The following is a 23,443-nucleotide window of genomic DNA, read 5'->3' as shown; positions in this document are numbered from 1 at the left end:
CTACACTCACAACAAACATACAAAGTGCAGAAACATGCTTATTTATTCCCTGAGTGTTGCCAATTACTTACTGGCCGAAGATTAGACATGAGCAGGTCTCCTGTGTCTGGACGGCTAATGATCTGGCTAAACAACACCATCAACTGGTTTTAAGCTAGCATTATGTCTGTTAATGCTAAGCTCGAGTATGCTGAAAATTGCACTGTCCCTTTGATAAACAGTTTGATTACATTCTCAGATCAAGTTCATTCACGTGTTTGAGTCCTTGCTAGTTCCATTTCAATTAAAGTTTCAGTAACAGTGATTAGCAGCAGTCAACAGCAGCAAAACAGCAGTGCTCACTGACAAAAAAAGTTCAGGATATCATCAGCAAATCACCTTAGTATTACTGTCATTCATCAGAACTGAGCTTAACTCACTCATCAACTCATATCTGACACAAGGTTTTACAGCCTTCTCCAGAGCAAACAGATGTGGATGACAGCTAAGGTAATTAATTTGACTCACTAAAGATGAACAACAGAAAGAGTTGTTTGTTCTAAAGGTGCCAGGATATCTAGGACTGTGTGCTTGAATTGAGAGGGGTAACAACCAGAATTCAGTTAACTGAAATCGACTGACATCTAGTAGTGAGATTTTACATGCTGTAAGTTCATCAGAGGTGCACAAGTGCAGCTTGTTATTGTGCAAACAACACGTATCAGCAGTAAATTTCATTGTCAGGATCCACCATCACACAAGTATGCTAAATATTGGAATGTGTTACACACATTTTAGCGATCACTTGCAGTGGTTTTATGTTACTTTATAGACTGACAACATGCTTTTATGTGCAGTCTCAGTGGGACTTAACAGTTTGGAAATGCTACATATGTCATTTATGTATAAATTATTTATATTATACATAAATGACATATGTAGCATTTCCAAACTGTTAAAATGTGTATTGTTTGCTGATGATACCACTCTGTATTGCTCAGGTAAAAACCTAGAACAGCTTCTGACTACAGCGGAAAAGGAGTTAAATATATTAAAAAACTGGTTTGATGTAAATAAGTTATCATTAAATATAAAGAAAACAAAATTGATTATTTTTGGCACTAGACAAATGAAAAATGTATCTAAAATCAGGGTTAATGGAATTGAAATTGAAAGAGTGTACGAAAATAAATTTCTTGAGTGATAATTGATGATAAGCTGAGTTGGAAGTCTCATATAAACCATGTGAAAACAAAAATGTCAAAAACCATTGCTATTCTCTATAAAACAAAGCATGTCCTGAACAAAAAATCATTATACACACTCTATTGTACTCTGTTGCTTCCATATATGACTTACTGTCTGGAGATATGGGGTAATGCATATAAAACGAACACTCTTCCTATTTTCAAGTTGCAAAAAAGAGCTATAAGAATTATAAACCAATCAAACTATATAGAACCAACTAACATTTTGTTTATTAATCTGAATACCCTGAAATTTTATGATTTAGTTGAATATAAAATGGCACAGATAATGTATAAAGCACAAAATAACTTGCTTTGCCCCAGTACTCAGAAGCTGTTCAAAGTCAGAGAGAGTCAATATGACTTAAGGGGAACAGATTTCTTTAAAAAAAACAAGATAAGGACAAATATAAAGCAGAGATGTGTTTCTGTTAGAGGAGTTAACCTGTGGAATAGTTATGACAGTGATTTAAAAAGGTGTAGTTCATTTTCCTTGTTTAAAAATATGTTTAAAAATAGAGTATTAGAAAAATATATATATCAAGAATGAAAAGAGCAAAAAAAAACAAAAACAAAAAACAAAAAAACCTCTTGATTCTTTTGCTTTGATGTAGTTACTTACTAAGGTGGAAAGTTTTTTTGTTTTTTTGTTTTTTTCTTGTTTGTTTGTTTGTTTGTTTTGTTTTTGCTTTGTTTGCCTTCTCTCACCCCAACCGGTCGCAGCAGATGGCCGCCCCTCCCTGAGCCTGGTTCTGCCGGAGGTTTCTTCCTGTTAAAAGGGAGTTTTTCCTTCCCACTGTCGCCAAAGTGCTTGCTCATAGGGGGTCATATGATTGTTGGGCTTTTCTCTGTATCTATGAAGCGCCTTGAGGTGACATTTGTTGTGATTTGGCGCTATATAAATGAAATTGAATTGAATTGAATTGAATTTTATTATTTGCTTCGAGCCCTGTGTACAGGAGCTGCATGCTAAAAGATCTTTTGTTAAAAGGGTTGGCGTAATAAGCAAATGCTTCAGCCAATACCTTTTGATTAGCCTTGTCTCATGCTTTCTTGCTTTGTGGTAAATCTTTGTTCTGTCTTCACTGAGATATTTGAATGCTAATCAATAAAAACAAATGATAAAAATGACTTCCACTCATACAGTCTGTGAAAATTGTCACAATAAATCCATGTTTCAAATGCACAATTTATGTATGGTAAGATTAAAAGATCAGATAGTAACACATGTCTAGTCTGTCTTCGGATGACAAATGATGGCTTGGCAGCCTTCATGACCTATCAAGAGTTTGAGAAGTTGCAAGGGCCTTGTTCATGTCTTTGATAGTGACAACTAAATGACAAATAAATGTTCATAATAATGAGCATAACAACAAGCGGACAACACTGTGATACACTGGCCTTTGGCAAAAATAATATCTTGATGTTAATAGCTGACTCTTTTCTTCATGATCAGTGCAATGGACTAACATTTATATATTTCATGTGTAAAGTCTTACTGACCACCCAAATGCGTTTTACAGTAGTGGTGGTTACATCAGGACAAACAGGGCTAGCAGTGTTTGCCTAGTGAAATCTCAAAGTAGAGATAAATAAAAACCAAAGTAAAAGCAATCCCTCTCCATTTATCTCAAACAGCATTGTTTCTTAAAGCTTATTGCCTGTTTACATACGTCCTTTACACTACTGCCATCTTGTAGTCACAATTGGCTATTGTTGCTAGAAGCTCCTCTTTAATCCCAATGAAATCCGTAGAGTGTTTCAATTTAATGGGAATGTTAATATCCTGTTAAAAATGTATTCAGTAATATAGTAAAAATAGTTTAACTATAGAAGTAATAATATTTTACAGTTATTCAGACTAGAAGAGTCTTGTAAGATGCAGGAGACTGAGCACAGAAAAAAAGAAAGAAATATGAATAAGAATAAAATACAAGCACAAAACAGTGGAGCAAGTGGGGTTTAGGTAATGGGGGGTATTGTCATCTCTGTTTGGCTTCTTATAAAAGTATTTTTATAAAAGTAATTATAGTCATTATTTTATGCTCATAGACTATAGTTACAGCACTTTAATTTATGCGCTTTGTTAGGTTTCTTTCATACTTATGACCTATTTAAAAATATCATTTAATCTAACCTTGTCTTTGGACTGTTCATGGAAATTGGAATACCTGGAGGAGATCAAGGAATTGATGAGGGGTTTTTTCCCCAAGTCAAAAGCTGTGTTACTATCCCTGTTGGCAAACATGATTGGAAAGACATGATGTGTGTTCTAAATCTAAATTTGTAAATCTGTTGTAACATGTAGTAGGGCTGCTCAGTTAATCAAATTTTAATCTCGATTACAATCTGGGCTTTCAACGATCATTAAAAATGACTGAGCCGATTATTAGCCCCTCCCTCGTGCTTTACTCTCGCGCTGCTCCGTGTGGCAAATCGAGCGCACCTCTCTGCATTTCGAACACATGTCACAACAATTAAGAGCAGCGGTCCCCAACCTTTTTTGCACCACGGACCGGTTTATGCCCGACAATATTTTCATGGACCGTAGTGTGTAAACTTTGCTACAGTGTCGTAGCTGCACCACAGAGCAACACTGCAAAGTTCACTAAACATAGATGTTTACATTTTTCATTTATTTTTTATATTGCAAACATTTGCACTGTTATCAGTATTTGCACACTATTCTATATTATTTTTGACAATCTTTAAAGTCATTATTCAACACATTGTTATTGTTAAATAAATATCGTCAAATAATCGAGATCTCAATTTCAGTGAAAATAATCGTGATTATCATTTTTGCCATAATCGAGCAGCCCTAACATGTAGCATCCAAGAAAGAAGTAATATGTGGAATGTTTTAGTACACGATTGCCTCAACTGTTACTCTTTTACTTTATGCAACGATGGTGTACTGCATATATAAATTAATTAAAAGAATAATATGCACAAAACAGGAAATAATTTCCTTGTCGTTTTAGGTATTTCTGTTAAGTTGGGCTGTGAAAATTCGACTTTCAGAGCAATGGTGAGCACATTCCACATTTATCATGGTTTTCCTACTTTTCAGTAGTCTGTGCTCTGTGGTCTGTGCTGTTGCTGACAGAAGTGTTGAAATGGTGAAAATACATACCATTTGACGCCTCCACTCACCAGTTACAGCTATTTTTAATCTGACACTGAGGAGTGTTAGATTTTAAAATCCAGCTATCCACCATGCCAGTTTTACTCACTGAAGTGCAAACACATTTGAGTAAATGTGTTTGGACACCATAGCAGGCTCGAGGCAGTATCAGTGTGCAGTAGAATAAGTGAAAACATAACCATTAAATCAAGGTTTTAGGAGGACAGAAGCAGCCAGATGAGGACATGAGTATACCCTGAGGGAGATGCTAAATTATATTTGAATCCGATAAAACAAAATTTGACTGCCCACTGGATATATAGCAATACACAATAATTTACTGTAACTACATTTAGAAAAGCAATTGATGTCTGGCATACTAGTGAAGCCTAGTATTATATTTGTTTACTTTATTTAATAATGCTTTAAACATTTTCGCTCAAACTGCTGCTGGAGAAGCTGTGCCTAATACATAAAATCCAGGAGACACAGTTAAGTCAATATGCAAGCTCCTGCCAGTACATTGTAAAAATACATAATAACAACAAGGAACTTCAATTGCTGATTTAAAAATATATTTCAGATTAAAATTGTTGCAGTAATGCTGTAAAAGCAGTGTGTGCTTTTTTAAAAGCCATTCATTTTTGGAATGCACAATTTTAGGACATAATGAAAAGATTCATTTTTAAAGATGATACAGAGATACACAACAAAATAATGGAAAAACTGTAAAGCATTCCTGTACTGTATATCAGTGTGCTTTGGCACTGCATTTCTAAGTCCCTAGAACTCTAAAGGCATGGAAAATGATTCTTCCGAAATACTTTCCTTCATTTGGTCCCGCAGATTCACCGGTAGAGATCTGGTCACAGTGTTTCACATTATTTTTTATCTATTACCTCACAGTAGGGATCAGTATTTCAGATTCTTTTAAAAAAAAAATTTTTTTAAAGAATTCGCTTACTGAAACATTTACTCACATTGACTGATAAGAAGTTTTCTTTTTTTTTGGTTTTTTGCCTGTCCCGTTTGGATCTTAAGCCATCACAATTATTGTCTGAAGGCCAAGAAAGATGCCAAGCGACTTTACTTTACCAATCGGATCATCATGGCCTTGCCATATTGGTCCATTTGATTGACCTTTATTATAATTATGTATTTATTTGATTTGATTTTCGGTTGTTACAGACGGGACAGACATGACTGGGGGATAGGACAGGGAGAAAGAATGAAAGGGAGAGAAAGAAAAATAGAGGGGAGAAGAGAAATTCAATTCAATTCAATTCAATTTTATTTATATAGCGCCAAATCACAACAAAAGTCGCCTCAAGGCGCTTCATAGATACAGAGAAAAGCCCAACAATCATATGACCCCCTATGAGCAAGCACTTTGGCGACAGTGGGAAGGAAAAACTCCCTTTTAACAGGAAGAAACCTCCGGCAGAACCAGGCTCAGGGAGGGGCGGCCATCTGCTGCGACCGGTTGGGGTGAGAGAAGGATAAAGACATGCTGTGGAAGAGAGACAGAGATTAATAACAGATACGAAAGAAAGGGGGAAGAAAACCCCCCAAAAACAAATGAAACACCTGGATCACCTGTATGGAGATAAGAAAAAACAGAAGAGAAAACAAACAAGAAAGAGCAACATAATAAATACAACACCATCACAATAAACTAGCTAACAGTAGATAACAGTAGATACTAAATATTACATGTTATTGTGCAGTATGCAAGATGGACAGCGCACAATGTGCTTTGAGGTAGCAGCCAAGAAAGGTGTAGTTCGTGTCTGTGAACACCCGTGTGTACACCTGTGTGCACACCTGTGTGGATCAGCATGTTTGTATTCAAAAGGTTTCTCCATCTGCTAGGGAGTGTGGGGAGTCATAGCCCCATCCCCCAGGGCATGAAGCAGGTATGGATGAGATCCAGGCCCCAGACATCGAGAGGCCCCAGAATACAAGGGCCCAGGCAGGACCACCAGGGGGGCAACCGTGCTGAGGAGAGTCCCAAATGTGCTGAGGAGAGTCCCAAGCTCCGTGGCTGCCACGGAGCAGAGGCCAGAGGGGGCTGCAGTGACGTGCCCGCGGGCTCTGCCGGCAGCCAGCTGTGCCAGAGAGGCCGAGGTGTATATAACTGTAGAAGTAATAATATATATTTATTTGTGGTGTATATAAAGTTTCAAAGAAATCCCTAAAAAAAAAATTAAGGTCATATATTGTATTCCCAGATAAATCTTTAACAGCACATATGGTTGTTTTTTCTTTATTGATTTTTAACTAGCTAGAAATTGTCCAGATTTGTTACCGTGTTCAAAATTTTGGAGGCAAAGTCTTTGTACTAAGAATTGAGTCTTTTTATTAATAATTTCATTTAATTCTAGCTTTTTTTTGCGCATTTTGTTCAATATTTCTTGATCTTGCTGGGACACGTAGGCTTTTACAAGGATTTGATGTTTTTTCTAGTTCAGGAACATTTTTGTTTTCCTCTTTCTTCTTATGTGATGAGAAAGAAATTATTTTACCTCTCATCACAGCTTTCCCTGCTTCCCAGAGGACAGATGCTGATGTTCCAGGAATGTCATTAGCCTAAATATAGAGTCCATTCTTTTTAAAGTATTTGATAAACTCTTCATCTTTGAGTAGTGATGTATTAAATCTCCAGTTTTTACTTGGCGTAGTATTATTCTTGTGTATTAGTTTTAAAGATACAGGAGCATGATCGCTGACAGTTATAGGGTGAATCTCAGTGTCTGAAATGTCACTCAGCAGTGAGCTGCTGACCAAAAAATAATCCATACGAGAGTAGGAGTGATGGACATGTGAAAAGAAAGTATATTCCTTACTGTTGGGGTGAAGGGAGCGCCATGCATCGTAAAGACCAAAGTTGTTCATATAATGTTTGATTATATTTGTGGATTGCCAATTGCTCTGAGTTCCTGCTGTATTGAGCCTATCAATTTCTTCATTTAGCCCCAGGTTGAGGTCGCCCCCAAGAACAAGTGTGCAATCTAGGTGTTCAGAGAGTGTACTAAAAAATCCATGGAAGAATGAGGGGTCATCAACATTTGGACCATATGAACTTACAATACATAGCTTTTGATTAAGTATAGATAGTTTAACGATTAGGCCCTAACCTAATGCCCTCTGGATCTATAACTGTGTCAAATATTGTGAAATTAATATTTTTATGTATTAAAATTGCTACTCCTCTTTGTCTAGAATTATAACAGGCTGAAAAAACATTAGTAAACTCAGGTGTTTTAAGTTCATTCAGACCTGTGACAGGCCTGTGAGTCTCTTGTAATAAAACAACGTCTGCCTGTAGGTTTTTAAGTTGGTTAAATATTGTTAACCTTTTTTCTCTGGAGCCAGAGACAAACCTTAGTGCGCCCATAGCTGTGTGTGTATGGCGAATGATGTAGGCTGTGTGTCTCGCTTAGACGGGTGAGGAAAATAGAAACACATGACCTGTTTGTAAATAAAGAGGAAAAGTGCGTGGCGCAAAGCTCCATAGCTCTGATGTGTGTGCATATTAACTAATATGAGCAAGTGTGTGCACGTCTGAGTGTGTGTGTCCTATATCTGTGTGCGCTGTGAAGCTGTTGTAAATGTGTTGCCTTTAAACGCATGTGTGTGCGTGATCGTGCAGAGTGAGCATGTAGAAATAGGGGGTGTTGTTTGTGGATGGGTAGGGAAACAGGTGATCGAGGCAGTGATGGAAAAGAGAAGCAAAGAAACCAAAGAGCAGTGTGAGCGACGAGAAAGAGAGGAAAGAAGGAATAAAAACAGAAACATTCAAATTAAGGCATTGACGGAGAGTGATGGTGACGTTATACTGAATTAGCAAACTGATATTACAAAGTTAAACAAATTAATACAAGAAAGTGTGAGCGAAGAGAACAGATGTAGCGGATTCTTATCTCGCGTGCGGTCAATACAGCCACGGAGTGGTGCCAGGGTCGCAGTAGAGCTGTCCGTCCACGTAGAGCCGGTCCACGGCAATGACAGCCTAGGAGCCTTTCTGGATAAAGCTACGTTGGACTGGGAAAAGGACCTTGCGTCGTTTCAGGATCTCTCTGGGGAACTGGTCGTTCACGCTGAAATCCGTTCCTTTCAGCTCTCTGTCGTGACTCTTCACCTGCTCCTTCTGCTTGAAGTGGCCGAATTTGGCCACAATAGGCCGTGGTCTCCCGCTTCCTTTCTTCGGAGCCCCGATGCGATGTACCCTTTCAAACCCTATGTTTTTCACCGTGTCCTCCGGCAGCTTCAGGTGGGTTTTAATGAAGCTTCTCACGGTCGTTTCTGGGTCCTCTCCAGCAGACCGAGTGTCCCGTTGTCCCGTAGCGTGGCGTTTTCCGCAGCAAGTGTTTCCACCTGCTGCTGGCTGAACTCCAGGGATTCCTTCAGAGATTTAAATTCCCGGTGTAAGATCTCCACCAGGGACAGCCTCGCATCAAAACTGGACAATCGCTTAGACTTCCCGTCTCCCTTCCCTCACGGAAAGTTGTGAAAAGTTGTGTAAAGTTTTCTGATCTTGTATTCAGTCTTAAGGATTGAAATATTTTAATGAATGTGTTTTTATGTAATGTGAGCAGTTTATTCTTATATATATTTAGGGCGACCATGGTTCAGGAGGTTGGGCAGCTCATCTTGTAACTGGAAGGTTGTCGGGTTCAATCCCCAGCTCTGTCTGTCTTGGTCGTTGTGTCCTTGGGCAAGACACTTCACCTTTATGAATTATAAAGCGCTTTGAGGGTCTCGAAAAGTGCTATATAAATGCAATATATTATTATATAATGTAAATTAATTGATAATATTGTCACTGTAGTAACTGCAAAGACATCTATTTAACTGTGCTAGCAGTATACTTGCATTTGGCTTGATTCACAGTCATGTCTGGTGTCATATTAAATCGCCTTGAGGCAACTGTTATGCTTGGCAGCTATATAAATTAAACGGAATTGAATTTAACATTCTAATGTACTCACAATATAAAATGCAAACAGATATTTTAGAAGGAACACTGTTTGCTACGGTCTTTGTTTAAGGCGTATGCATGTTAAAATTTGCTAATCATATTAAACCTACAAACAGCTGAGATTAGTTTGAACATCAGTGTCAAAATTCTACAGCATGAAATTCTGTTAGTTTAAAGTTAAAAAACAAACAAACTAACTAATAAGCATTACACTGAAGTAGTAGATAAGAAAACAGTCTGCCTTTCCTGCAGTGGCTCACATGTTTGTTTGTTTTTAAACACATTTGTAAATCCCTGTATAGAGAAGATGGCACCCTGTTTCAGTTAGCGAATCAGCAGCAGGTTTTTCGAGTTTGAAATTTAATAAATATGTGAAAACTGATCTGAGTTCTGACTGATGCAGTGAGTGATGATCAGGTTACAGCTGAACTTTTCACTTTGCAATGTAGCAGACTCTCAGGCCATCACAGCAGCATTTCTTTAGAGATGACAAGGCTTTCCAACTGTAGGATGTGAGACAGTAGCCACTCCATGTTGCTTACACACTGTTTTGCACACTGCAGAAAAACCCAGAGCAATGCATGAATATACTCACACGGTACAGTGACACTTATCAGTAACAGTATCTTTATTAAATCAAAATCTGTAAATAATAGTTTGTGTTAGTCTACATATCGCTGTTAGACATAGTTTTCATGTTTATATGAAGGAATAGTTTGAAAAAAAAAAAAAAAACTATTGCTTTGCGTGAAGCACAGATGTGTCTCCTGTAGAAAGACAATGTCCGGTTTGAAAGTCGACAGATTAGTGAATATCCTTTTACGTTTTTTAAAATTATTTAGACCTTTCACATTCCATGTAATAAATTTAGTAGAATCAGGTGTAGTTGCAGCACTTTTGGTTACATAGCCATATTCACACTTTCAAGACAATCATAACAGGCAAGCTGAACGATAATTTGGGATAAGTATACGCGCAAAACTGCAGCCAACAAGAAAAAAAAAAAAAAAAAACTAAAGTAAAAACCCAGAGTAACTATAAACGTAACTCCCACAAACTGTGAGCAAGCTACACCCTCCCCCTAAAAAGAGCTTATATCCAACATGTCTCTTCACTCCCTAAAAGTTGCCCCTAACAGGGAACGCCAACTATAACATAATGTTTAGACATCTGGCAGTTTGGAAAGGCACATGTGACTTCTCTTGGTCGTTTACTTTGCTCAGTGATAAACAATTATATGCAGACCTATTAAATTATGAAAGTAGCAAAAGTACAAACCTCTATCTAAAGTGCAGTCTGAGTCAGTGAACAATAGAGAGTAGGGCTGCCACAAACGATTATTTTGATAGTCAACTAGTCACCGATTATTTTTGCGATTAGTCGACTAATCAGATCATTCATCTATTGGACGTAAAACGTACAGCTTATTGCACCAGCAGCATCTGCTCTTATATAACTATCATTAGCTTACAGCTTTAAGTGTTTAAGGTATGTGCTAACTAAAAATAAAGACAAGATGATAGTTTATTAAATTTTAATGAAATCTGCAGATTGTTTCGGTGAAGTTTAATAAACTCAGCCGTCTGCTCCTTGCTATCTAAAATATAACAGGACACCGGAGTATATTCTCGAGGATCTCACACTTCTGATAATCAGTTGTCTGCTTGACGTTTATTCAGCTGTGTAAAAACTATAACTTTAATCAAACCGATTTACTCAGGAACAAATAAAATACTGAAAAAAGCCAAACAATAACAGTTTTAAGTTATCTAAGTGACTTGATAGTGATATATCATGTTTAACCTAAGTAGCGAGAGACGGCGGTGGGTTTGAAAACGATAGGCCGGGAGTCCGGTGTTCTCACCGGCTCTAGTGAGCTTTGAACCCCGGCTAGCTATTGAGCTGGTGGGTAACAGACGTCTTTGAAAACGTCGGAGTGCTTTTGAAAATATGTGGTGTTTTGATAAACTGAGCAGGTGTTTGAAGTTTACACAGCTACATTCTCGCCTGAAAATATGTTAAATGTTTATTTTGCGACCCAGGAAGAATAATAAGAGTAATATTAAAACTAACTAGCTGCCGTCATTGTTGGAAACTGAGCAGGGCCGCGCTATGAATTCTGGGACACTGCTTCTTCTTCGGGGTTTAATGGCACCTGGCATCCTTGTACATGCAGTGCTGCCATCTCCTGTTTCAGTCCGTTATTACATTCTTAAATCCTACTACTTATTCCTGCATCTTTTGGGATCGTAACTAGTCGACTAATCGTGGCAGCCCTAATAGAGAGTCAAAAAGCAATTGAGAATGCACAGTCCACTCAGCCCGTGTCTTGATTCCCACACACAGCCAAGATGCGATTCTTGACGTAGTCTTTAACCCTTTAAAACCGGTCGGAGCGGGCACGCTCTGTTTTGCGTAACTATTTTTAAATCCCGGTAGCTCTGCAACCACGTGAGCTAGCGCAATAATTTTTTTTGCATATGAAACCGGAGGAGTTGTACTTACATCTTATGCCATCAGCTTGTGCTAGGTCACAGTTTCCTTCCACATATAGCTTTGCAAAAACTGCATAAAAAGCGCTTGCAGCAACAAAAACATAATATTCCAGAAACACGCTTTGCCGATCTGATCAGCTGTTTGTAACACTTCCTACATTGGATTAGACGTCAGCGCGAACTATCGCATGTCCGCCATGACCTGCCCGAAACCGGAAGTGACGTCATTTTCGCGGAAATGTAGTTTTTTATCATCCGGGCCTCAGTGAGCCTTTAAAAGTTATCTTTGACTTTATGACTTTCTGTGTCGTTTCTGGGATGCTTAGGACTCATATTGCACTGCTGGAAATAGTTTATTTTGATGCATATGCTGCTTTTTTGCAAATTTGCACTATTATATTTATTTTCGTTTTTCTTGCAGTGTATAAAAATTGGTGTATTTCAAAAATAAAACTGTGAAGGCACTCAAAATAAATTTCCTGTGGTGGGAAACTATTTTGTGCAACTTTTTTGTATTTACAGTTTTGAGGGATAAGCCTCTTAAATATCTCTAACTAGAAATATATGTTAAAAAAACAAAAACGATTTTACATTTTTTTGTAGTTTATTGCACCTTTTTGCAATTTATGTAATTACTATGCACTTAATTCATACATATTATTAAAATCTAGGCTGTAATGGTTGTATTGATGTATAGCAACTTGAAATGCTCCCAAAAATGGCTCCACAGCATGTAAACATATAATATAAGCTCTGGCGGACTTGGTTCTATGGTAGGTCTTAAAGGGTTAACAGCCGTTGGATTGGTGAATATTTCCTCACCAAGAGGGGAAGAAATCCTTAGCTTCGCTGGGTTCAGCATCCCGAATCTCAGACCTCGACATCCGTGCAGTAGATCTTTCGCTTCTTTAAAAGCCCCTCGTCTCTTCACGACTACAGATGGCAGGTCCGGAAAAATTAGGATTTTCTCTCCATTATGGGTCAGGGGACTGTTTAACGCGGCCCTGCGAAGTAGTGAAATTTGACAATAAGTGGCCTGGATCTCTGGTCTCTCACAGGGACGGGCTGTAGGCTGCAATGTGCCCGATCCAGTGTCTGAGCGGTATCCAGGGCCAAAACCTGGAGTTGACAGGGCGCGTCCCAGTCTCAAAGTGCTCCCTCATGCCATGTATTCGAATGTTGCATCTGCGCTGTCTCCCCTCAAGGTCTTTGGTCTTGTCCGAAAGAGCTGGTACAATTTCTTTCAGATTGTGAACTTGCTTCTCCAAGTCCACAACCCGGTCCGAATATATGTTTGCAGCTTCTTCCAGGCTAGTTAGCCGGCTATGGTGGTCAGTGCAGGTAGTAGCTAGAGCATCTATCTTAGCACAAAGTTCAGTCCGCACTTCATCCATTTGGTCAGAAACATTGCTGCGAAGCGAATCAATCAGGTCATTGAGAGCTTGGCACTTGGTCTCGACTTTTGCTTCCAGGGTAGAAATTTTGCCGACTACGTCTTTCTCCAAGCTAGCTATGGCAGCCATTAGCGTGGCCGTGTCCGGGGATATAGCATTGCTATCAATGGCCTTGGCTCCATCAGTCTTTCTGGTATTTTTGGACCCTGACATTGTTGCAAATTTCCCTTGGGTGATGCGCACGTTTGCAGGGTAACTCAGCTGACGACAGATAACGCGTTAGTGCCTAATGTCAAAGTATTTATATGAAAAAATAGCGTTTCCCCACAGAGCAACTCAGCCACACATCTTTACATGTTGCTGCTCCGTCACCCCTCATACAACAGATTATTAAAGTCAATTCATCCAATGCAGGTTTTTTTCTTGATTTTTTTCTGACATGAATGCCACCGTGTTTCCTTCTGATTCTCTACCATTGTGGCATTTAATAAAGGTATTTTTTAGATTTTATCACTTCTGATGTAATCTGTTTCATGTATTTATTAGAGTTTCTTGCATTTTCAAAAATGAGTGACAGGAACAAAAACTGTTAGGTAAATTAAAGTTGTTCTTAGAAAGATCAGAAAGCATTTACAGTTTTCTTAACTGCTTATCCAGTTGTGGTTGTGGGGGAGCTGGAGTCTATTCCTGCTGTCACTGGACAATGGAGGACACAGCCTGAACAAGCTGCTAGTCAATTGCAGAGGTGACAAAAAGAGACAGGTGTTCAAATTCCCACCTACAACCAATTCAGGATCATCAGTTAACCAACATGCATATCCTGGACTGGAGGAAGCTGTAGTACCACAAGAAAATCCATGCTCAAAGTAGCAGCCAGCAGATTTGAACCCTGGAATTTAATTAATAATTTATGACTTAAAGTGTAAAATATTACACTTCTACAGGATAAATAAATGAAGAACAAGTTACCCAAGACTTAATGTCAGACGATAAGACCGATATTACTCCTTTGTACAGGATATGCCATTATTTTATCTATCCTCAAAACACACACAGAAATATTCCATTTTGATGTGAAACACCCCTAAAACTAAGATATAAAATAGCCGTTAATATTAGTGTGAGTATGCTTGGAAAACCTGCAGCCTCCTAATGAAGAAAAGCACTTTTATATGCATTTTGGTAGTATGAGAATCACCCCAATCTCGCCTTTTCAGGTGTGCAGTAGTACTGTAAGATTTAGATAAATGAATGGCAAGTAACTGCAGAAAAGAAAAGGGTGCAGGTGAAGGTGCACCAGGATAAAGCTTTCAGGATAAAGCAGGATAAAGTCTTCTTCTGTAATTGCTATCACTATAATTCTGGGACCTCTCCCGATCAGTCCTCCTCTTCTGTTTACTGAGTCACTTCAATGGAGCTCACACAGGTGCTTAAGGAAGGCTTGCCAGTGAAAAGAAGACAATAAAAAAGCCAATTCCAAAAATTGGAATGCTGTGTAAAATGTTGATCACATAGCATACAGATAACATATCCAATGTTTAAACTGGATTTTAAGAAAAATATTAGTTCATTTTGAATTTGATGGCAGCAACATTTTTTATTTTATGTTTTTTAAGTTGGGGTAGGTATATGTTTACTTTTACTGTTTTTGCTCAACAGTAATGGATCTTTTTTTTTTTTAATCATATTTTTCATTTTATGATGGACTAAATGTGTTCAGCTGGTGAAAGTTCTGGATTGTAGGTAGGCCAGTTCAACACCTGAATATTCATTTACAGAGGCATGCCATTAGAATAGATGTAGCGAGAGGTTAACAATAATCTTACTGAAATATGGAAGCACTTTCTTGAAAAATACATTGTCTGTGTGGGAGCATATATTACTCTAAAACCCGCCTTTACCTCTTAGCATTGATGGTGCCTTTCCAGATATGCAAGCTGTCACTGTGGGTGCAGTGATGCATCCTCGTAGATGCCTGCTTAGATGAACTTAAGCTGATTACAAGCCAGATGGTCCATCTCCTCTTTACTCCAGAGGGCCGTCATTTATTTTCAAAGGTTTTTCTCTTTGCCTTAGTCGTTTTAAATGAGCTTTGACCCAGAGAAGATGATGGTATTTCTGAATCATATATATTCACATATGGCTTCTTTGCATGCCACAACTTTTATCTCCATTGGTGGATGGCACAGTGAACTATATTTACAAACAATGAATTCAGGAAGTGATCCTGAGCCCATGTGTTTTGACTTTTGCTGCCATGATGCCACGTCTCACTTGGAAATGAGATCTGAATCTCAATGAGATTTTACCTGGATAAATAAGGAATTAATAATTTAAAAAACAGTGGTTTCCATGATAGAACCATATCTGTTTTTATTGCAGTGTTGCAGTGTTCAACGATCACAGTCATCCAATATGGATTTTTTCCTTATTCCTTGCATATTGAGATTTCTCTTGATTCCCAAAATCTTTTGGTAATATTATGTACTCTAGATAATGAGATATTCAGTCTTATCAATATCTTCATAATATTTTATGTGGCTGTAGCTGAGGAGGTAGAGCAGGTCATATATTAATTGGAAGGCTGATGAACTATCAGCCTTTGGTCAACCCTGAGTTGCTTGCTGATGCATCCATTGGAGTATGAATGTGTGAGAATGTTAGAGAAGAAGCAATTATGTAGAAATAACACTTCTTTGTGAGAATGGGTGAATGAGGCAAGTTGTATAAAGGGCTTTGAGTGCTCAAACAGAGTTAAAAAAAAAAAAGCACTGTTTGAGAACCAGTCCACTTACCATTTAATTATGCTGAGGAACATTATTCTGAAATTGTTCCACAATTTGTGGAATTTTTCAGATTGGTGAACCTCTTCATTATTTAATTCAAAAAAACTCTAACATACATTTATTTATTTATTTATTTCCAATCATATTACTGAACTGAACATAATTAGTTGCAAAATGTTCCAGCTGTTGTTGCTCCCATCCCAACTTTTTTGAGATGTGTTGCTGCCACTTTTCAAGCACTTTATACAACTTGCCTTAATCACTTATATTCATAGAAGCACTTTTCTTCTATGTTTAAGCCATCTCTATATACATATGCATTCATACTCCGATAGACAGATCACAGAGCAACTTGGGGTTCAGTATCCTGCCCAAGGACACTTTGGTATGCAGACTGGAGTATCCAAGGATCAAACCAATCAAGCCAAGTAGTAGATGACCTGAGCCCAATTCTTTGTGGACACAAACAAAGAATTGTCATTAAAACTTATTATGATGACCTCTACCTCCTGAGCTACAGCCACCCATGCACATGTTTAAGGCTGAGCTCATTTTACATATTTTATATTCTACTTAATGTTCAGCATCATATTTCACAATATGTTAGTAGTGGCTTTGCTGTGAGGAGAAGAGTTCAGAAACACAGGCCTACATCTTTGTTTACATTTTTTTAAAACCTATATTAAAATATTTTAAAAGAGCAGCTGAATTAAAAGGCCTAAACAGTGTGGGGGATTAAACAGCTGCCGTCCCATCGCCACCATGGTCAACTTTCCTTGCTAATTTACTGAAAAAGTTATGAACACTGTTTTCATTCTCTATCTTCTATACATCACACGTTGGACAAGGTTAGAAAAAGAAAAATCATCTGTTATGATGTTATTATAAATCACAGAAGCTTGTGTACTTCCTAATACTAGCTGTATTTCCACACAATGCACAGGTCGTAACTGATCTCAGGGCAGTGAAAGAAAGCCAGTGGCAGTTTATCTTGGACACTGGTCTTCCATGGCGTGAAAGACCAGTGGATATGCACAATGTCCATGTGCATACCACCAGAAAGATGCTAGCCTCTCTGCTTGACCAGCTCCGTACATTGTTAATGGGAAATGGACATGCCCTCTGAGACAGAGGCATATTTATATATTTGCCTTCAAGACTGAATTTAATTGGAGTAAACCTTTTGAAGAATGTAAAATGTTTATCTTTCTTAACATAAAAACCTCTTTCTTATGGTCACTTAGATTGGCCTTTTTTAGGTAGACAGTGCACTACACCAGGAATAAAAGGAGGAAGTACAAAATAATAACTATGATGCCCAATTAGCTATTAATGTTTTCCCCAACTTTAGAGTATTACTCAGATTCATACTGTTGTCTGTTGTTTAAGTCCTTATCGTATGGCTTTTCATACGTTTCCATTACTGACAGTCTGGTCGCGACTTTCTTTTCATTTTCTGGCTCATTCCTTCGAATTTTCCCCACACAATTACTTTTCCCTCATTCATCAGCACACTCGGTTTAGGCAGGGACATGTTAATCTATCAACCTGAAATGAATCTGTGTTGCTCTGTTTGCTGTGAATACTTTATGCATTACATGGGCTTAGCATAGCATAGCATAGCATAGCTTAACACTGCTAAGTGTTAGCTATGCTCCTTGCCTAAAATGGTATTTGTGCTTAACGTAGCATGTCACACTTTTGCTAATTCCGTTGCACTGTTCCCCAGTAATTTAAGGGTTGATTTTAAGATTGTAGTTTTGACTTTGAGAACACTAAAAATGTTCTCAAAGTGAAAACCTTTAGAATACTTTTACTGTTAAGATAAACACTGTCTTACATCAATAGACATTTTCCTCCATACATGCCCAGCAGGACCCCATGGTCATGTGATCATTTGTCATACAAGGGTAAATCAAAGTGGCAGAGCTTTCGTAGCAGTTGCCCCTAGAATTTGCTATTCTCCCACTTAGTTAGTGTGAGATCTCCCTCCATCTTTTCTGCTGCTGAAATTCCCATAACTGACCTCTTCCTCCTTTCATTTAACCTCACTCTGCTGCTCTTCAACAAAGCCAAGCCATCTCATCTCATTCCACAACATCAAGAACACTGATAAGGACATTCTTATTACCAGATAATATTCAGGTTCCGGACTGATATTCTACTCCTAATGATTTGGTGTTATATCATAATAATTGTTTAGTAATTGTTGTTTCATTCTCTGAACCCATTATGTTTCCTTCCTGTTTCTGCTCCATGGTTTACCTTGGACCTCTGAGCATTGAAGGCCAAAGTTTGGCAACTAGAGCATACATTAGATATAAGAAATCTGGTTTAACTGTTGATGAAGAAATCTATAAATGTCATGTACTCCAGTATAAAGATTCCAACAACTAGGCTAAACAAAGCTTTTACTCAGGTATTATCAGCTCTTATGAGGATAACACCAAGATCCTGTTTTCACTTCTCAACAAACTTCTTCAGCACCCTTTACGAACACACTTCTATTCATCTGAAACCTGTAGCTCCTTGATGCTGTTCTTCACTACAAAAATCAGTGTTGGAAAGGTTACTTTTCAAATGTATTCCACTACAGATTACAGAATATATGCCCCAAAATGTAGTTTGTAACATATTCCGTTAAGTTACTCTATGTGATTAACGTATTCTGAATACTTTGGATTATTTAATATATTGTCATGCTTTTTACAACTACATGAATGTACCAATGCTGTGTGATGCATTACTATTCCTGAAGGCTACTCACCACCAAGCTAACATTGTTAGCTGACGTTGAGTTGAGGTTAGTTCATAGACTGCTTCCAGAACTGCATATTGAACTGCATAGAACTGCATCTATCCATCAAGTCTAACAGTCTGCAGTCTATGAACTAATCTCAGCTAACTCTAGCTAACAATGTTAGCTTGGTGCCAAGTAGCCTTCATTAACAGTAATAATTCACACAGCAATGGTACATCGAAGACACTGAGGTGGCACTTAACCCAGGTAGCTACCACAACTGAAAGAAGATAGTTGTAGTAGGCTAACCTTAGTTTTTTTAAAAAAAGAACTTACTTCCAGATGGTTGGAGGTGGAGTCATTTGATGCTGAGAGCAGCTTCGTTGCTGGAAACAGAGTTTGCATTGGATGGTCAGATTTTGCCCATCCCTTTCGTCTTTAAATGTGAAGTGTTGTTGGAATTTCCCAGTAAGAAATGCGTTCCTGCCCGTGTACTGCTGGCTCTGTTGTGCTGGCTTCGGGTACATTGTGTAACTGACGCCAACAACATTAGCCAGAATGCTTACATTAGAACGCTTATTGTGTGTTTTGTTTGGGTTTTCGGCAATGTGTGGAATTACCAAAATTAGAGAGTGGATAGCCTAACATATTAAACAGGAAAAAAGCACCATGTAATTGATTTATTTCAACAAAGTAACTGTAATCTAATTATCACCTTTTTAAGTTGTAACTGTAATGGAATACAGTTACTCATATTTTGTATTTTTATTTTAATGCCGGTACATGTGTTCCATTACTCCCCAACACTGACAAAAATGAATAACAATTACCAGCAACTCAGTTTGAATGTTGTGTCTATCCCTTCTTCAGAGCCTTTTCTCCATTTTGAGTCTCCTGATAAAGCTGATATTTCTGAATTCATATGTAAATCAAAGCCCGTCGTAAAATCTTGCCTCTCCAACTCATCACTTCTATCATTCACTCTTCACTCACCACTGGTATTGTTCTTCCCTTATTCAAAATTGCTTCAGTCACTTATATACTGAAAAAAACCTTCCTTGGATCCTGACAACTTTAACAACCTCCGCCCGATTTCTAATTTAACATCATCTCTAAAATACTTTCCTACAAAAAATTGTTGCAGCTCAACTTCATTCACACATGATTAATAATAGTATATATGAGAGATTTAAATCTGGCTTCTGCTCATGTCACAGTACAGAAACCACTTTACTTAAAGGTTACTAATGATCTTTTACATGTAGTGGACTCTGGTATTCTCAATATTCTTGTCCTTTTGGATCTGAGTTCAGCCTTTGACAATATGTCTCACTATTCATCTAAGCAGACTTAACTGTCTTGGCATTTCTGACATATCCCTAGCCTGGTTCCAATCATATCTCCTTGACCGCTCCCAGTTTATTCAACTTAAATCGTTCCGCTCTCGTCTATTCCCAGTCACTTCTGGTGCACCCCAAGGTTCAGTCTTAGGCCCTCTTAGGCCCTTATTAATATACATCCTCCCTCCCCATCCTAGACAGCTCACCGTCCTATAAATCTCATATTAATGATCTCACCCATTCTATCTATTTCCATCTACAGTGGCTTGCAAAAGTATTCGGCCCCCTTGAAATTTTCCACATTTTGTCACATTACAGCCACAAACATGAATCAATTTTATTGGAATTCCATGTGAAATACCAATACAAAGTGGTGTACACTTGATAAGTGGAACCAAAATCATACATGATTCCAAACATTTTTTACAAATAAATAACTGAAAATTGGGGTGTGCGTAATTATTCAGCCCTCTTTGGTCTGAGTGCAGTCAATTGCCCATAGACATTGCCTGATGAGTGCTAATGACTAAATAGAGTGCACCTGTGTGTAATCTAATGTCAGTACAAATACAGCTGCTCTGTGACGGCCTCAGAGGTTGTCTAAGAGAATATTGGGAGCAACAATACCATGAAGTCCAAAGAACACACCAGACAGGTTAGGGATAAGGTTATTGAGAAATTTAAAGTAGGCTTAGGCTACAAAAAGATTTCCCAAGCCTTGAACATCCCACGGAGTACTGTTCAAGCGATCATTCAGAAATGGAAGGAGTATGGCACAACTGTAAACCTACCAAGACAAGGCCGTCCACCTAAACTCACAGGCTGAACAAGGAGAGTGCTGATCAGAAATGCAGCCAAGAGGCCCGTGGTGACTCTGGACGAGCTGCAGAGATCTACAGCTCAGGTCCATAGGACAACTATTAGTCGTGCACTGCTCAAAGTTGGCCTTTATGGAAGAGTGGCAAGAAGAAAGCCATTTTTAAGAGAAAACCATGAGAAGTCCCGTTTGCAGTTTGCCACAAGCCATGTGGGGGGCACAGCAAACATGTGGAAGAAGGTGCTCTGGTCAGATGAGACCAAAATGGAACTTTTTGGCCAAAATGCAAAATGCTATGTGTGGCGGAAAAATAACACTGCACATCACTCTGAACACACCATCCCCACTGTCAAATATGGTGGTGGCAGCATCATGCTCTGAGGGTGCTTCTCTTCAGCAGGGACAGGGAAGCTGGTCAGAGTTGATGGGAAGATGGATGGAGCCAAATACAGGGCAATCTTGGAAGAAAACCTCTTGGAGTCTGCAAAAGACTTGAGACTGAGGCAGAGGTTCACCTTCCAGCAGGACAACGACCCTAAACATAAAGCCAGGGCAACAATGGAATAGTTTAAAGCAAAACATATCCATGTGTTAGAATGGCCCAGTCGAAGTCCAGATCTAAATCCAATCAAGAATCTGTGGCAAGATCTGAAAACTGCTGTTCACAAACGCTGTCCATCTAATCTGACTGAACTGGAGCTGTTTTGCAAAGAAAAATGGGCAAGGATTTCAGTCTCTAGATGTGCAAAGCTGATAGAGACATACCCTAAAAGACTGGCAGCTGTATTTGCAGCAAAAGGTATTAACTCGGGGGGCTGAATAATTACGCACGCCCCACTTTTCAGTTATTTATTTGTAAAAAATGTTTGGAATCATGTATGATTTTCATTCCACACTTCCACAAGTGTACGCCACTTTGTATTGGTCTTTCACATGGAATTCCAAAAAAATGTATTCATGTTTGTGACTGTAATGTGACAAAATGTGGAAAAGTTCAAGGGGCCGAATACTTTTGCAAGCCACTGTATACAACATTAACAGATTACGCCCTTCTCTTTCCACGCAGTCTGCATCAATTGTTGTTCATAGTCTTGTTACCTCCCGCACTGACTATTGTAATTCTCTCTTGCATGGTCTCCCCCAAACTGGTTCAAAAAGCTGCTGTCCGCATTATTACCAGAACCCCCTCCTACTAGCACATCATTCAGGAACTTCACTGGCTTCCTGTGAAATTGCAAATAGTATACAAGCTTCTTCTGCTCACCTTCAAGGCCCTTCATAACCTTGCTCCTCCTTACCTTTCTAACCTGTTAAGCACTGCCTCTTCAGCCGGCTCACTTCTATCTTCTTCGTCTATCCAACTTGCTGTGCCTTCTTTTCACCTCAGCACCATGGGAAGCAGAGCTTTCAGTTGCACTGCTCCCAGGCTTTGGGACTCTACCCCCAGATATAAGAAACATTGGCTCTTTCCCCGAGTTTAAATCTCAACTCAAAACCTGTTTTGTTAAAATCTGCATATTAGCTATGAACTTTGTTTGTTAACTTTGTTAACTTAACATGCTTTTTTTCTTCTTGTGGTTCTTTGTTCTTCTTTTTGTCATTGTTCTACTTTGTGTTTTATTTTATTGTTAAGTCTGGATGGGTGTCTTGAAAGGTGCTTTTAAATAAAATTTAAAATTTCTTATTATTATTATCTGTGAACTCAATAGTCTTTTTTTTAAAAGTGACTAAAGACCTACATTTTAATTTTCTTTTAGGTAACTTTGTGTATTTATATTTTTTAGTATTTTTGATGTGAAGCACATATTTACCTTGAAAAATCCTAATAAAATGGCGTGCCATTTCAGTCCACTGTTTGACTGATGATATCAAGAAAATGTTTTACTATATTGTGGCTTTGAATATTATAAGTGTCCAAGAAGATTTTAGTGTATTTTTTAATTTTTTTCAATTTTAGCTTTTTCCCCTAAATTAAAAAAATAAGTAGATATATTTGACATGAATGATGCAAAGTATTGTTTTAAGCTGCTCAAATAAATCAGACAGCAGTTTAATTACAGTTGTAATCGTCTTAAAGAAAATGTCCTGAGGATGTTTTGTTTCCGATAGCTAGTGTCTGACTTTTTTACACTCAAGCAATGACCACTGACTCATGTTTATTTAAATGTTACTTTATTTCTAGCTCAATTGAGGTAATGAGCGTAATAAAATTAGTTAGCCTTGTTGCTATTGAGAACATTAACTTTTTAATCTTTTTTCAAAAAGCAACATAAGATTTTGACAAGTAACTCTAATTAGCATTTCTCCTGCAGTGTTGCTATCAGTGTGTGAAGAGTGGGAGAAGAGGGTTGCATTGACAATCCAACACAATGGGCAGCATATTGAACACATTTTATAAGTGGTCAGAAACTTGTAAATAACTCCTGACAGAATAAAGTTACGTTGAAAGCAAGCACACCATTGTTTTTCTTGTGACATTACCAATAAGTTTGATGTGGCCCTCTTCCTATTGAAAAAACAAAAGTTGTATCCAAGAT

At 38.2% G+C, this 23,443-nt stretch overlaps 1 protein-coding gene across 2 annotated transcripts in view; it reads left to right on the top strand.

Annotated features, from left to right (window-relative positions):
- Window positions 1–23,443, top strand: part of opcml (opioid binding protein/cell adhesion molecule-like) — a 401,362-nt gene that overhangs the window by 256,705 nt on the left and 121,214 nt on the right. The window lies entirely within an intron of this gene.

The sequence above is a fragment of the Neolamprologus multifasciatus genome, chromosome 10 (genome assembly GCF_963576455.1).
Source record: "Neolamprologus multifasciatus chromosome 10, fNeoMul1.2, whole genome shotgun sequence".
Taxonomy (NCBI): Eukaryota; Metazoa; Chordata; class Actinopteri; order Cichliformes; family Cichlidae; genus Neolamprologus; species Neolamprologus multifasciatus.
The sequence above is the reverse complement of the archived record's forward strand: the minus strand, read 5'-3'. Positions and strand labels throughout refer to the sequence as shown.